This window comes from Gorilla gorilla, chromosome 4, assembly GCF_029281585.2.
Source record: "Gorilla gorilla gorilla isolate KB3781 chromosome 4, NHGRI_mGorGor1-v2.1_pri, whole genome shotgun sequence".
Taxonomy (NCBI): domain Eukaryota; kingdom Metazoa; phylum Chordata; class Mammalia; order Primates; family Hominidae; genus Gorilla; species Gorilla gorilla.
Window position 1 is genome coordinate 39,417,284 of NC_073228.2, and position 14,581 is coordinate 39,431,864.

Consider the following 14,581-nt stretch of genomic DNA (forward strand, 5'->3'; position numbering starts at 1 on the left):
TGAGATCAGCAAGGGGGAAACTGCTCCATGATTCAATGATCTCTGCCAGGTTCCTCCCATGACATGTGGTGATTATGGGATTACAATTTCAGGTAAGATTTGGGCAGGGACACAAAACCAAACCATATCAGTTGTATATATATTTTGATATTTAATCTTTTCATTGAATTTTTCCCTTATCATTATGTCATGCCTCTCTTTGTCCTTCTTCTTTACTGTTGATTTGAAGTTCCTTTTGTCTACTATAAGAACAGTGACTCATACTCTTTTTTTGTTTTCTGTTTGCATGCTAGATCTTTCTCCATTTCTTTTCTTTTGACCTGTGGGTGTCATTAAATGTGAGATGGGTCTCTTGAAGGCAGCAGACAGTTGGACAGTGTTTTTATTCCAGCTTGCTACTCTATGTCTTTTAAGTGGGGTATTTAGACCATTTACATTCAAAGTTAGTATTAATACGTGAGATTTGGATCCCGTCATCATGTTGTTAGCTGGTTATTTTGTAGACTTGATTGTGTAGTTGCTTTATACTGTCTGTGCACTGTGCTTTAGTTTTTGTGGAAGCAGGTGTCATTATTTCATTTCCATGTTTAGCACTCCCTTGTAAGGCTAGTTTTAGTTGTAACAGATTCCCTTAGTGTATGATTGTCAAAAAAGGGTTTAATTTCTCCATTGCATATGATGCTTAGTTTTGCAGGATATGAAATTTTTGGTTTGAATGTCTTTTCTTTAAGGATATTGAAAATAGGTTCCCAATCTCTTCCGGCTTTTAAGGTTTCTTTTGAAAGGTCCGCTGCCAGCCAGATGAGGTTCCCTTTGTATGCGACCTGAGCCTTCTTGCTAACTGCCTTTAAGATTTTTTCTTTCACATTGACCTTGGTGAATCATTAACCATGTGGCTTGGAGACAAACATCTTGTATAGTATGTAGCAGGATTTTCCCACATTCTTTTTTCTTTACTTTTCAGTTGATTTGTAGAATTGGTTATCAAGCTCTGAGATTCTGTCTTCAGCTTAGTTTATTCTGCTGTTAATACTTCTGGTGGTATTATGATGTTCTTGTAAAAGTTTCAGTTTCAGAAGATAAGTTTAGTTCTTTCTTAAAATGGCTATTTCATTTTTCAGATCTTGAATCCTTTTACTGGATTTCTTTGATTGGACTTCAACTTTCTCTTGAATCTTGATGAGCTTCCTTTCCATCCAGATTCTGAATTCTATGTCTGTCACTTAGTCATTTTAGTCTGCTTAAGAATCATTGCTGGGGAGCCAGTGGGCTCATTTGGAGGTAAGGGGAGACTGGTGTTTTTAGTTGCCAGAGTTCTTATGCTGATTCTTTTTCATCTAAGAGGGTTGGTGTTCCTTTTATTGTAATGTAAGTTGAGTATAGTCAGTTGACTTCGTTTTGAGTGCTGTCAGAGGGTCAAGTTTCTGAACAGGCTGTTAATTGGTGTCTGGATTCTTGCCATTGGTTTTACAGGGTTGTATACTGGAAGAATATTTTTGATAGTGTTGTTTGGGCTGTGATCCAGTGAATGGCACCTAAAAGTAATGGCTGGCAGATAGGCTCCTAATCAGCCACATGGCTCTTTCATATTTCCTCATGTTTGCAGCCATGCTCTGTGGTGGTGGGGAGAGAGATGACCCTTGCACAAGGTCCACTCCTGGCCTTGAAGGAGCGCCCTCTAATCAATGGCATTATTCCCATGTTTGCTTTGTTAGCTGTTCTGGGCTATGGGACTCCCTCAGGCAGAGGCCATGGCAGGGAGATAGGCCACACCCTTCATAGACCAGCATTGTGGAGGAAGCTACACACTGCTTGCATGCCAACCCACAAACCCATGCATCTCACCCCTCTCAGTGTTCTGAAAGTAGAGGCACCCTCCCTTTCTGAAGTGTTGGCCGCAGAGCTTGGCTTGGCACTCTCAATTTGCACAGGATAGCCCTAGGGCATTGGGACCAGCCTGTGGCTTTTACTGCTGGATCTTTGGGATTGGGCTCCATCTGTGCTGGAGGATCTGAAGTGCTCCCAGCATGCTAGGAAGGAGCATGCTTGGAAGGTACTTAGGTGGAGCAAAGTGTCCAGACTGTGCGGTGTACATGTTCCTGCAGGGTGGCCAGGCTGGGGTTGTGGGAGGGGCTGAAGGACAGAAGTACCTGCAGAACATAGGTGCCCCAGTCTAGTGAGGAAGCTGGCCCCAGTTTGTCCTGGGCCATTGGTCAGCTGAGGCTAGAGCTACTTAAAGGGAGATGGGGAACCCTTGGGGATGGGCACCTATGGCCATGCTCTGCTGCAGATGCCCTGCACACAAAAGTCCCTGGGCTCCACATCAGCTGAAGCCCTGCCTCTGCCTACTTTCCAGGTGGATTCTCCTGCCAGTTCAAATGTTCATGGGAGGTATGGGATCCTCTGTAGCTAGGACCCCAGAGGTCTGCAGCAAGAGTGGGTTGTCCCTCTGTCCCTTCCCTCACCCATTACCCAGGAGCTGTTCAGGACTGGAAACTATCCCTAGCATTTGAGTACCACTCACAGGGCTCCCACCTTTCTCTCTCTTCAGCCTTCATGTCTGTGTCACTTCTCTATAGACTCTTGGTGTTTCATCTGCAAAGATATGCTCAAAGTGTGTTGGTTTTCTTAGTATTTTGGTCTCTGTCTGTGTGAGCAGCATTTCCTGGCTGCATCTAGTCAGCCATCTTGCCCCCTCTAACTTGAATGCATTCTAGTTTGTATTCTATTCTGTAATAAGCATGATAAACAGCCACAGCCATTTTTCTGAAATGAAGATGGACATCTTTAATTACTTTGATAATATTAATACCAATAAAGTGGTATTTATATTAAAATAGTCAATAAATAGCATATTTTAGTAATGTGTATTTTTATTATTATTAAAGTAGTTATATTTTATTGTATATAGTTCTAAATTAGTATTTACAGAGTTGCATATAATCATAATTTGTCATCGAGAATTCTTAAAAATGTTGTCCAACAAAGAAAGCCTTTGTTTACCATTAGAAAACCGTATTCCATGAGAAATATAGTTTTAAATCTTGGGCTCATGTTACCTAAGAAAATTGCTTCCTTCAGCAAATTTGTTTGGAAATTGAGACTTATGGAAGAAATATCTGACTCACTGATCCCATCTGAAGAGGATTTGTGGACATAGGTTCATTGAGTCCAATAGCAGATAGAATTAAATTTTAATTTCCTCTCTCTCTTTGATTCAGTGTAAATTACACACACACACACACACACACACACACACAGGTTGAGTATCTCTTATCCAAAATACTTGGAACCAGAGTATTTTGGAGGTTGGATTTTTTTTTCAGATTTAGGAATATTTGTATGTACATAATAAGATATATTGGGGATAGGATCCAAGTCTAAATGCAAAATTTATTTGTATTTCATATATACCTTACACATATAACCTGGATGTAACTTTAAACTATATTTTTAATAATTTTGTGCGTGAGTAAAAGTTGTGTTAAGTACTTATTTGTGGAATTTTTCACTTATGACATCATGGTAGGGCTCAAAATGTTTCAAATTTTGAAGCTTACCAGGTTTCAAATTCTTGAATTAAAGATGCTCAACCTGATATACATATTTAACTGAAATATACATTGGTGGAAGGGAAGGATTTTGTTGTGCTTTTAATCACTGATGTCCTCCAGTAGCTAGAACAGTGCCTGTCACATAGTGGAGATTCACATTTTATTAAATGCATGGGTGCAACTCTATAGTATGTATAAAATAATGCCTGCACAAAAGTGAATAAATTAATTTCCAGTCTCTTCTGCAAGAAGAAAATTGACTAGCCTATTTAAAATGTGTTTTTAATGGTTTAAACATGTTCAAAACCAAAGACACAAACCAGAATACATTAACCTGACAATATAAAAGGTGCTACTTTTGATTTAGTTGTGTCTATCAAATATATAGTCAGAGAAATCACCTAAATGAACTCATCCTCATAGAGTTAGCCTTACACTTTCAGACAAACTTATTTTAAAAAAACTTCATGATCTTGGGTCAAAGAGTTCTTCGACATGACACCATAAGAATGACTCAGAAAAGTAAAAAAAAAAAAAAAAGATGATAAATTGGACTGGGAAAAAATTTCTGCAAATCATATATCTATCTGCCAAATGACTTGTATCAAGCATGCATAAAGAACTCAAAACTCAACAGAAATAAAACCAAATTTTTTAAAAGTAGGTAAAATATTTTAATTAAAGAAGGTACATGAATGGCAAATAAGCACAAGAAAAAATTTTCAACATCGTTAACCGTCAGGGAGAAGTAAATTAAAATCACAATGAGGTACAATGACAGACTTATAAGAATGGCAAAAAAAAAAAAAGATAAAACAACACAGGTTGGCAAAGATGTAGAACTACTGAAAAAGCATGAAGTGTTAGCGAGAATGTAAAATGATTCAGACATTTTGGAGAATGATTTTGTCATGTTTCTCTTAAAGTTATAATATGCACCTATATATGACCTAGCAATCCCATTCCTAGGTATTTATTCTAGAAAAAAAAAACGCTTATGCTCGCACAGAAACATGTACGTGAATATTTATAGCAGCTCTATTAAAAATTGCAGAAACTGGAGACTACCTAAATGACCTCCAACGGGTGACTGTATAAACACACTGTGGTATGTCCATGAAAAGGAATTTTACTTGGTAATAAAAATGCAATAACTGCGATGAATCTCATTTTGTTGTGTAGAAGAAACCAGTCTCAGTGTCACATACTGTATGATTCACTTTAAATGACTTTGTTAAGAAGACAAAATGTAGTAATAGAGAGCATTAGTGCTTGTCAAGGGATGGGGTGAAAAAGTGGTGTGACTAAGAAATACTAGCATGAGTACGTGTTTGGGAGTGATATAAATATTATGTATCTTTATTGTGGTGGTGAATATGCAAATCTATACATGTGCTAAAATTTACAGAGCTATACACAGCAAAAAGTCAAGTTGAAAAGTCAAGTTGACTAATTTTGGGGATTCCAAAAAAACAACACACAAAGATTTAAAAAAAAAAAAAAAAAAGGAAAAGTATGGGCATCTTTGGAGAAGCAGGACTTGCCCTGGAATTAAAACTTAAGAGAAAGTTTCTCCCATGAAGGTTCTTTAAGAAAACACTGTGCTGAAGTTAACAACAGGCAAATAAATTCCTATTCAGTTTATGTGGCTCAGCATTCGCCAAACCAGGAATATAGTACAATCAATTTATATTAATGAATCTTGGTAGCTCTAGGTCTCCTTCTGCTTCTATTGGAATTTTGGGTCCTGAAAAAATGTCTTTTTTCCTCAAATATTTATAATCATTCATCTTTTCATTTGGAAAGCTGTTCTAGTGGTTGCTCAGATTTGACACTAGCAAAGTCAGGCCTCGATCATGTGCTATACCAAGATGAGCTGCATGCATGAGCCTAATGGCAACTGTCTCAGTGATATTTCAGTCAATGTCCTGCTATCAAAGTAGCTAAGATTATGGGACAGTCCGTCAACAGGTGTCACATAAATGCCCTGGAGCACTGAGGTTCTGACTCACTCCTTTTATCTTTGTGACTCTTCAGGGGTACTGCCATCCCTCTGCAGCCTGGTTTCTGTTGCCTACCTAAACCCACACCATAATTTCACCAGATTTTGTTTCTTATTATTGAACCCCAACTATGATCAAATTTATCTCCTTTCTTTTTCTGAAGAGGCCTCTCAGGCACTGTGCAAATCATAGTGACAATGACTATGAATCACTGTGTGAAATGAGGAATGTCAGCTAATTCCAAGGGTAAGTTTTGTACAGCTCCTTTAATAACATTCCTCAATGCAAACTGAGAATGTACTTATTTTCATTTAATGTTTAAGTTACATATTTAATATAACTTATAAGTTACATTAAAATACAATGCAGAGCAATCAATTGAAAGAGATCACTCTCTAAGATCACAAGAGTTAATTCAGTGTACCAGTTTGTAGAACACTGAGAAGACTGAATGGATTTCACATCCTTTAGGTAATTCTCCTGAACTGTTTGTAACTGGGCTTTAGGTGAGGGTTGGGCAGCTGCAGTGGAGAATTTGAAATTATATGTTCTGGCAAGGACCAAGAGTGTACAATGACTATAGGGTCAATTACAGAAGTAGCTGTGCTTTGAGAAATAAACCAAAACAAAACTCTAGCAACTCCATCTCAATAGATGTGAGTGAAGAAAGACATAAAAGGCAACTTCATGATATTTTTTAGAAATGTATTGCTGAGTCCCTCAAAAGCTGTATCAGAAGTAGCAAAAAGTGTTGTGGAATATTAGGGATCAGTACAGTGTAGTGATTGAGATATCACCCTGAGGATTCAGCCAGACCTTAGTTGGAATCAGTCTCAGATGCTTGTTGGCTAAATTAACATGTTAATAGATTACCTTGGCAACTAGTTAATTATTTTATGTTTTACTTTCTCTATGTAAAAAGTGACAATAATAATAGTAACATCAGCCTACATTGGTTAAGACTTATTTGAAATATGCACATATAGCCCTTCATATAATGGTATGGATAAAATACATGCTAAATAAATATTAGCAAATACCATTACAAACCCATATATCCAGAGTCTTGTGATCCAATTAACTTTGGAAATATTGGGGTAGATTAATTTTAGAAGGCTTTAAAAATATTTTTCAGGACCTTTTAAATGTGATTGTGCATTGTGAATCTGTGAGAAGGTGGGGGTGTGTAGCATTTCTCAAAATGAGTTGAACACAATACTTATTTCTCAGAGCATACCAAAAGAACTAGGGTGCCATGGAAGCTACTTTAATAAATACTATTGCTTTCTCTAGGAGTTTGCTATAAAATTTTATCAAAGTGGCCATTTTGATGTAGTAATTTTGATATAATCATTTTAATAAAAAAGATAATATAGGGCTTGACATAATTGCATAATGACTTTTGTTTTAATTACAATGTAATGTGCACAGACCATATTCCTGATCCTCCCCCATTACAATAGCCACCTTCTACTTCATTAATTTCAATGTAATTTTGAAATTTTTTAGTCTGTATTAGTTTTATACCCCAGAAAAATATGTTGTCTAGTTTTATTTAGGTTATGTTATCTCAGTTATCTTAAAACCATCATTTAAAGGTTCACTTATGGCATTGTATTTTTCTGAAACAGCTAAGGAAAACACTTAATTGAAGATTAACTATACAGTTGACAGCTGAATATAAGAAATCTTTTTATGGGCTGGGCGCGGTGGCTCACACCTGTAATCCCAACACTTTGGGAGGCAGAGATGGGCGGATCACCTGAGGTCAGGAGTTCAAGACTAGCCTGGCCAACATGACGAAACCCCATCTCTACCAAAAATACAAAAATTAGCTGGGCGTGGTGGCGTGTGGCTGTAATCCCAGCTACTAGGGAGGCTAAGGCAGGAGAATCGCTTGAACCCAGGAGGTGAAGGTTGCAATGGGCTGAGATTGCCCCACTGTACTCCAGCCTGGGCCACAGAGTGAAACTCCATCTCAAAAAAAAAAAAAGAAAAAAGAAATATTTTTTATGGACACAAATTTTCCCTTCCCCTTTTTAGTCCAGTGCCTAATATAGATTCAATCAAACAAAATTACTACAATTAAGAAGTTTACATAAGCAGATTAATTTGTCCTGTAGATTTTTAAGTGGAAAGCAAAATAAATTCCATTAGTATTCTAAAATTATTATTGGAAAGTAAATAAGTATGACCATCATAATGTTTATAGAGTAATTAGTGAGTATGAGAGGGAAAATCACTCAGAATAGCAAATAATTGTTAGGAAATTAGCAAACATTGTGCTTTATATGATTGAAATTCATTTCTGAACTAAGCTGGTGTGGTACACATGTCTTTGGTTTATACATTATTCGACACTGATGGTGCCAAACTACTACATCCTCCTTCACCCCATCTCTGAGCACATGTCCTTCCTGACCCCTACCAATATGTCTGAGACTCAGTCTAATCCTTATCTCTAACCGACACTATTCCTTCTCTCTAGCCATCTATGTAGCCGAACCTTACCTTCAGGACAACTTCAGGGTCAGGAGTGAGGTTCAGCAATGGAATGAGGTTCAGGAATTATTAAAAATGTAAACTTAATATGTTTTTTAGGTTCTGTGACATCACATTCTCCTGTTTTTTCTTATATTTCTCTGATAGCTGCTTTTCAGATTTCCTTGCCACATCATCCTCTCTGATATAATTTCCAATTATTAAGGTTTTTTAAAAAAGTCCTATGTTCTAGCCTCAAGGACACAAGTATTCCCAATGCACAAGAAAAACAGAGAAAAATTCAAACTGCCATTGCAGCTTCCCACATCCTTTCTGCCTTACATTAGGACATATGGGACATACATAAACCCATATATAATATACATAAAATTTCACTTATGTACTTGTGCATACTTACCAAAAAATGAATCACAAACTTCTGATTTCATACTATGATAGTAATAGAGTTTATGTGATGTTCTCCATAGAGAACATCTTATAGATCAACAGATTTTAGGTTTATTATAAGCCATTCTAGGAATATTAGGTATGTCTCCTAAAATAATTATTATTACACCTAGTTTGCTGAAGAGGAGACTGAGGTATGGAGAGCTTGAGTAACTCGCTTATCATCACATCATCAGTAAGTGGATAAGAAGAAAAAGGTCAACAGCAGGTCTGCAATTTATTCTTTCCCTTTACTGGGGAACATCCCAGGGGAAAAAAAAAGAAAGGTAATATGATCAAATTCCTTGTAAATATGGTAACAATAGGCGTGCTGGAAAGCACATGAGTAGTATTTTGTAATGAAAGAATCCTTACCTATGTAATAATAGGTTTTTATGAGGATTAATTAGTATAAGTTAAACTTCAGAAAAATGCCCAGCACTTGGTGAGTGCTCTCTAAATAGTAGATATTAAGACAGCTCCAGTCTAAATCTCCTTTCTTAGTTTCAGTTTCACACACCCAAATGTCTGCTTGACAACTTCAGTTAGATATTTTAAGGTAATTCCAAACTCATGCACAAAACTGAGTTCATAATCTCTTCTACCAGTCTCTCAACCCCACCACAGATTCTGCTTCTGCAACAATATTAGTGAATAACACAGTCCAGTCATTCATCTAACAGCTCACGAGGGAAGCCTTGCAATCATTCAAGAATTCTTCTTTTATATACACCAATACTCAATTTCTGTAGATGGCTGATGCTCAAATATGCCTACTTTTCCCAGAATCCTTTGTCAACACTCAATCCAGACTCTCTTAGGCTCTTACCATAATTACTTAGAATTTCTCCCAATTTGTTTTCCAAATTCATATGCTCTACCTTTCTCCCAAAGCACAGCTTCAATCATGTTACTTCTCTACTTAAAGTGGTCAATGGTTTCCCATTGCTTTTAGAATATAGACCAAAATCCTCAGTATAGAACTATATCCCTACATCATCTGGGTTCTGCTTCTCTAGGGAGACTCATTTGTGTTTCCTGTTTTTTCCTTGCCTCAATTTTTTTTCAATGTCCTGAATGATCCTTTATTCCTAGTGCCTCAGATTTCTCACACATTATGTTCTGTATTTGGAACGATCTCACCAATCTTTCACATAGTTTACTACATTTCATTGTTTTGAGCACAGCATGGACATCACTTTTTCAATAAGCCTTTCCTTGACCCCCAAGAGAAATCGGGTATTTCTATTAGAAATCTGCATTTTCCCTTCATAGCCTGCATGACAGTGAAAATTAAATCATTACGTAATTTTTAGTATAGGTGTTTTTTCCTAGGAAAAGGTAAGTTTCATAGAGAAAAAGACTTTGTTCACAACTGTATTTCTGAGGAACCTTAGTTTTTGGCTTTTGGTAAGATAGCATTTTTTTTTCTTTCTATTTGACAATAGCAAAAATGACATGACTTGCTTTTAGTATTCATAAAACTATTTGTATATGAAAATCATATCAAGGAGGCTGCATGAAAATGTCCTGACTAGAGAAATGTCTTAATATTAAATAAAGGAATCATGCAATTATTTTGCAATGTAAATGCCTGGCGAATTATCTAGGAAATGTTGGTTATATGTAACTGAATTAGTTAATACATTACGTAGAATTTTTGGAGCTAAGTTATATAAATAGTGAAATACAACTGCCCAAGGGATGATTTCTGTTTTCAAAGAGTTGGTTTGAACCACAGATTCTAAGTCATATTTAGTCATATTAAATTACCACCAGTATTTTTAAGTTAAGACAGTATAGCTATCATCAGTTTGGATTATAAGTCATATCTTTCTGTCAGCATAGCAGTTGGTCCTGAATCTTGATCTGACAAATATGATTTTCTGTACCTAACATAACCAATATTCTTAAGAAGGCGACAAGATAAGCAATAAACATTTTATAAACCAGTGTCTCAAACGATGTAAATACTCAATTTGCTCATCAATAGTGACTGGCTCTTATAGTTTTAGTGAGGTTTATACTCTGTGGAAGTATCTTTACCCAGGAGCACATTTTGAGCTTATATCATTTGTTCCATCATTGGTTGCTGTACAGAGTCAAAAGCTGAGTAAAATACAGCAGCAAGATGAATACAGTCTAGAAACAATCCCATTATGTTCTTAACACGTTTCTGCATATGGTAGTAATAATAGTACTAATCTATTTGCTTAAATTTTGCCTCTTTCTCAGTAATGTGCTGTCCTGAGAAACACGGATTAACAATTTTTTGTAAAGGAAACCAAAATACAATGTAAAGAGTATGTCCAGAAAACTGCTGAATTTATACTTTAGGAAAAATAGGTGCATCTTTTAGAAAGATTAGCCTCTTACCTGAGACTATACTTAAGTTCTTTATCAATAAAGATGTAAACCGGCAATACTTAAAACCTTTAACTTGAGTAGACACTGAACCATTTGGGTGACAAAAAGTCTCAATTGGACAATTTTTTAAAGTTGAGTTTTATAATCTAGTGTGGTATGATTGCTAGTACCACATCAAAAAGAAATGGAAACCAATACGATTCTGGGCCCCTTCTTGAGTGTAAATCTGTAATACATGTACTTTTCAATTTCTACAATTTGTTGGAACTAACACGCATATTTTAATATTACAGTCTGTCCACTTATGGCAAAGAACAACCACAAATTTCAGGGACTGGAGTTATTCCAGACAGTGGTTTTCTGATTTCCTTAGAGAATTAATTCTGAATGTTTTCAAATGAGTCTCTGATGAGAAAACAAGCAAAAAACAAAACAAGAAAACAAAAAACAAAACAAAAAGGAAAACAACTGCACATACTTATTTCACATGTGTAGAAAGCAGATAACCTCCTGTTGGACAAAGTGTAAAATGAGGACACTCAAGTTTTTGTTTCTTTTGTTGTTGTTGTTGTTGTTTGTTTTTTGAGATGGAGTCTTGCTCTGTTGCCCAGGCTGGAGTGCAATGGCACCATCTCAGCTCACTGCAACTTCCGCCTTCCAGGTTCAAGTGATTCTCCTGCCTCAGCCTCCTGAGTAGGCTGGGATTACAGGCGTGTGCCACCATGGCTAATTTTTTGTATTTTTAGTAGAGATGGGGTTTCACCGTGTTAGCCAGGATGGTCTTCATCTCCTGACCTTGTGATCCACCCGCCTCGGCCTCCCAAAGTGCTGGGATTACAGGCGTGAGCCACCGCACCTGGCCAAGGTTTTGTTTCTTAAGTGGAGCAGGCTATTTTGTAGAAGGTGGAGACAATGTCTTGGCAGTCAGTAAACTTCATGTACAAATCCAAGTGATCTCATTTGCAGAGTCCTTGAGTAGCATTTTAAATGTTCTTCAACCAAGAATTTACCCATGTTTCAAAGCCTCCTATGTGATCCCAAGAGTTATTTTTCTTTGCTTCTCGAAGATGTTTTCAGTTACTTCTCCTTCCAAAATGATTTCCCTAGCTGGCTACTTTACAAGGGAGAAATTTACCTGCCACTCTGAATTAAATTCAAGGAAGACAGTTAAATACACAACCAATCGTTTATCAGACTGATGAAGCAACAGAATCAGCTAGCTCCGTTCTCAGAGGACTCCACATTTTTCATTAATACCAGTGCTTGAGGGTTAAAACAACAAAGTGATTGATTAAATTCTTCATTCACTTTGCATATGTAGACATTCTCAGTTTCTTACCTTCTCAGGATCAGATTTTGTTTGGTTGTTTTTTAAAAAAAAAAATCTGTAACTAAATTATGCACTCTTTTAGGAGTAATCTGTTTTTGAAAAAAAAGTAAATATTTTTGGAGGTTGGGATTGCCATTTTAGGGTGTTCAAGATTGCTGCTTTCTGGCAGTAAATATCCACAGAAGAAGACAAACAAGTTCACATCATGAATCTTCTTGTAGTGTCATAGGACTTGAAAAGATGCTGGCATGTAATCTGTATATAAATTTACTAGTTTTATTACTGATAATTATAGCCAAAAATCTTCACAAATCAGTAATGCTTATCACAGATGATAAGTACTATAATCTAACAGTATATTTGTGTGCCTTTATCTAAAAAAAAACAAACTAAACAATCAGACCCCAAAATTCCACAATATATTTCTCTCACATCTTTTTCTTCTATAGAATGAAGAAATCTCTCAGACTACTTAGGAAGAAATTTTACAGGTAGACCATGTACTATGAATGAGAGACTTCTCTGTGGATTTTCTGGGTATGATAGAATCTGTTTTAACGCTTTACAGCTAAATCAGAATAGTTAATAATAAGACAGTGCTAAACCTGTGTCTTCAGGAAGATATAGAAGAAATTCACTCCTAAACCATGAGGGTATCAACACTATGTGGAATCACAAATGAGTCAGAACTTCTTGACCTCTTAGATTATAAAAAGATGAATGTTCTTAGTGGAATGAGGAATTTTGTAACAAAATCCACCCAAACATGTGATGTATATATTGATTTTGTTGATAAAATTCACGAGAGTTCAAATTATCTCCCAGGAAGTCCAAGTAGTGCAGACTTCTCAGTCTAAAGCCTTTGCTTGATTCTCTTATCTCCTATCCTATTGCCCAACTAGATACTGAAATCACGTAAGTGTAGACCTGAAAGAGCTCAAAGGCATTATGAAATCAAAATCTTCCAGCCTTATTTTCTTCAATAATGAAATTTTAGTGACTTTTTGACATAAAATTGATACCAGACCTTATGTCAAGACCATGTGCTCCTTGATTGTACAGTCATTGTCTTATTCATCTACCACTCAGCACCACACCATACACATTGTAGACACTCCATTATTTTTGAATGAACACAGTTAATTAATAAATAACTCCTGCTAGCCAAGTGTGAGGGTTAATATTGTCAAGTTGATTGGATTGAAGATGGGAAGTACTGTTCCTGGGTGTGTCTGCGAGGGTGTTGACAAAAGAGATTAACATTTGGGTCAGTGGACTGGGAAAGGCATATCCACCTTCAGTCTGGATGGGCACAATGTAATCAGTTGCCAGGAAGGTTAGAACAAAAGCAGGCAGAAGAATGTGGAAAGACTAGATTGGGTTCCTGCCAATGGGTTCATGGTATCACTGACTTCAAGAATGAAGCCGTGGACCTTCGCTGTGAGTGTTACAGCTCTTAAAGATGGCACGGACCCAAAGAGTGAGCGGTAGCAAGGTTTATTGTGAAGAGCAAAAGGACAAAGCTTCCACAGCGTGGAAGGGGATGTGAGCAGGTTGCCACTGCTGGCTTGGGTGGCCAGCTTTTATTCCCTTATTGTCCCCACCCATGTTTCATTTTCGTCCTATCACAGTGCCCTTTTTTCAATCCTCCCCGCGATTGTCTACTTTTAGAATCCTGCTGATTGGTGCGTTTTACAGAGTGTTGATTGGTACGTTTTACAGAGTGCTGATTGGTGCATTTTACAATCCTCTTGTAAGACATGAAAGTTCCTGATTGGTGCATTTTACAATCCTCTTGTAAGACAGGAAAGTTCCCCAAGTCCCCACTCAACCCAGGAAGTCCAGCTGGCCTCACCTCTCAGGACTTCACCTTGTGATTGCATGAGTCAATACTCCTTAATAAACTCCCCTTACTCCCCTTTATATATACATCTATCCTATTAGTTCTATCCCTCTAGAGAACCCTGACTAATACACCAAGACAGATCTTGTTTTTTTTTTTTAATTATACTTTAAGTTTTAGGGTACATGTGCACAATGTGCAGGGTAGTAACATATGTATACATGTGACATGCTGGTGCGCTGCACCCACTAACTCGTCATCTAGCATTAGGTATATCTCCCGGTGCTATCCCTCCCCCCTCCCCCCACCCCACAACAGTCCCCAGAGTGTGATGTTCCCCTTCCTGTGTCCATGTGTTCTCATTGTTCAATTCCCACCTATGAGCGAGAATATGCGGTGTTTGGTTTTTTGTTCTTGTGATAGTTTACTGAGAATGATGATTTCCAATTTCATCCATGTCCCTACAAAGGACATGAACTCATCATGTTTTATGGCTGCATAGTATTCCATGGTGTATATATGCCACATTTTCTTAATCCAGTCTATCATTGTTGGA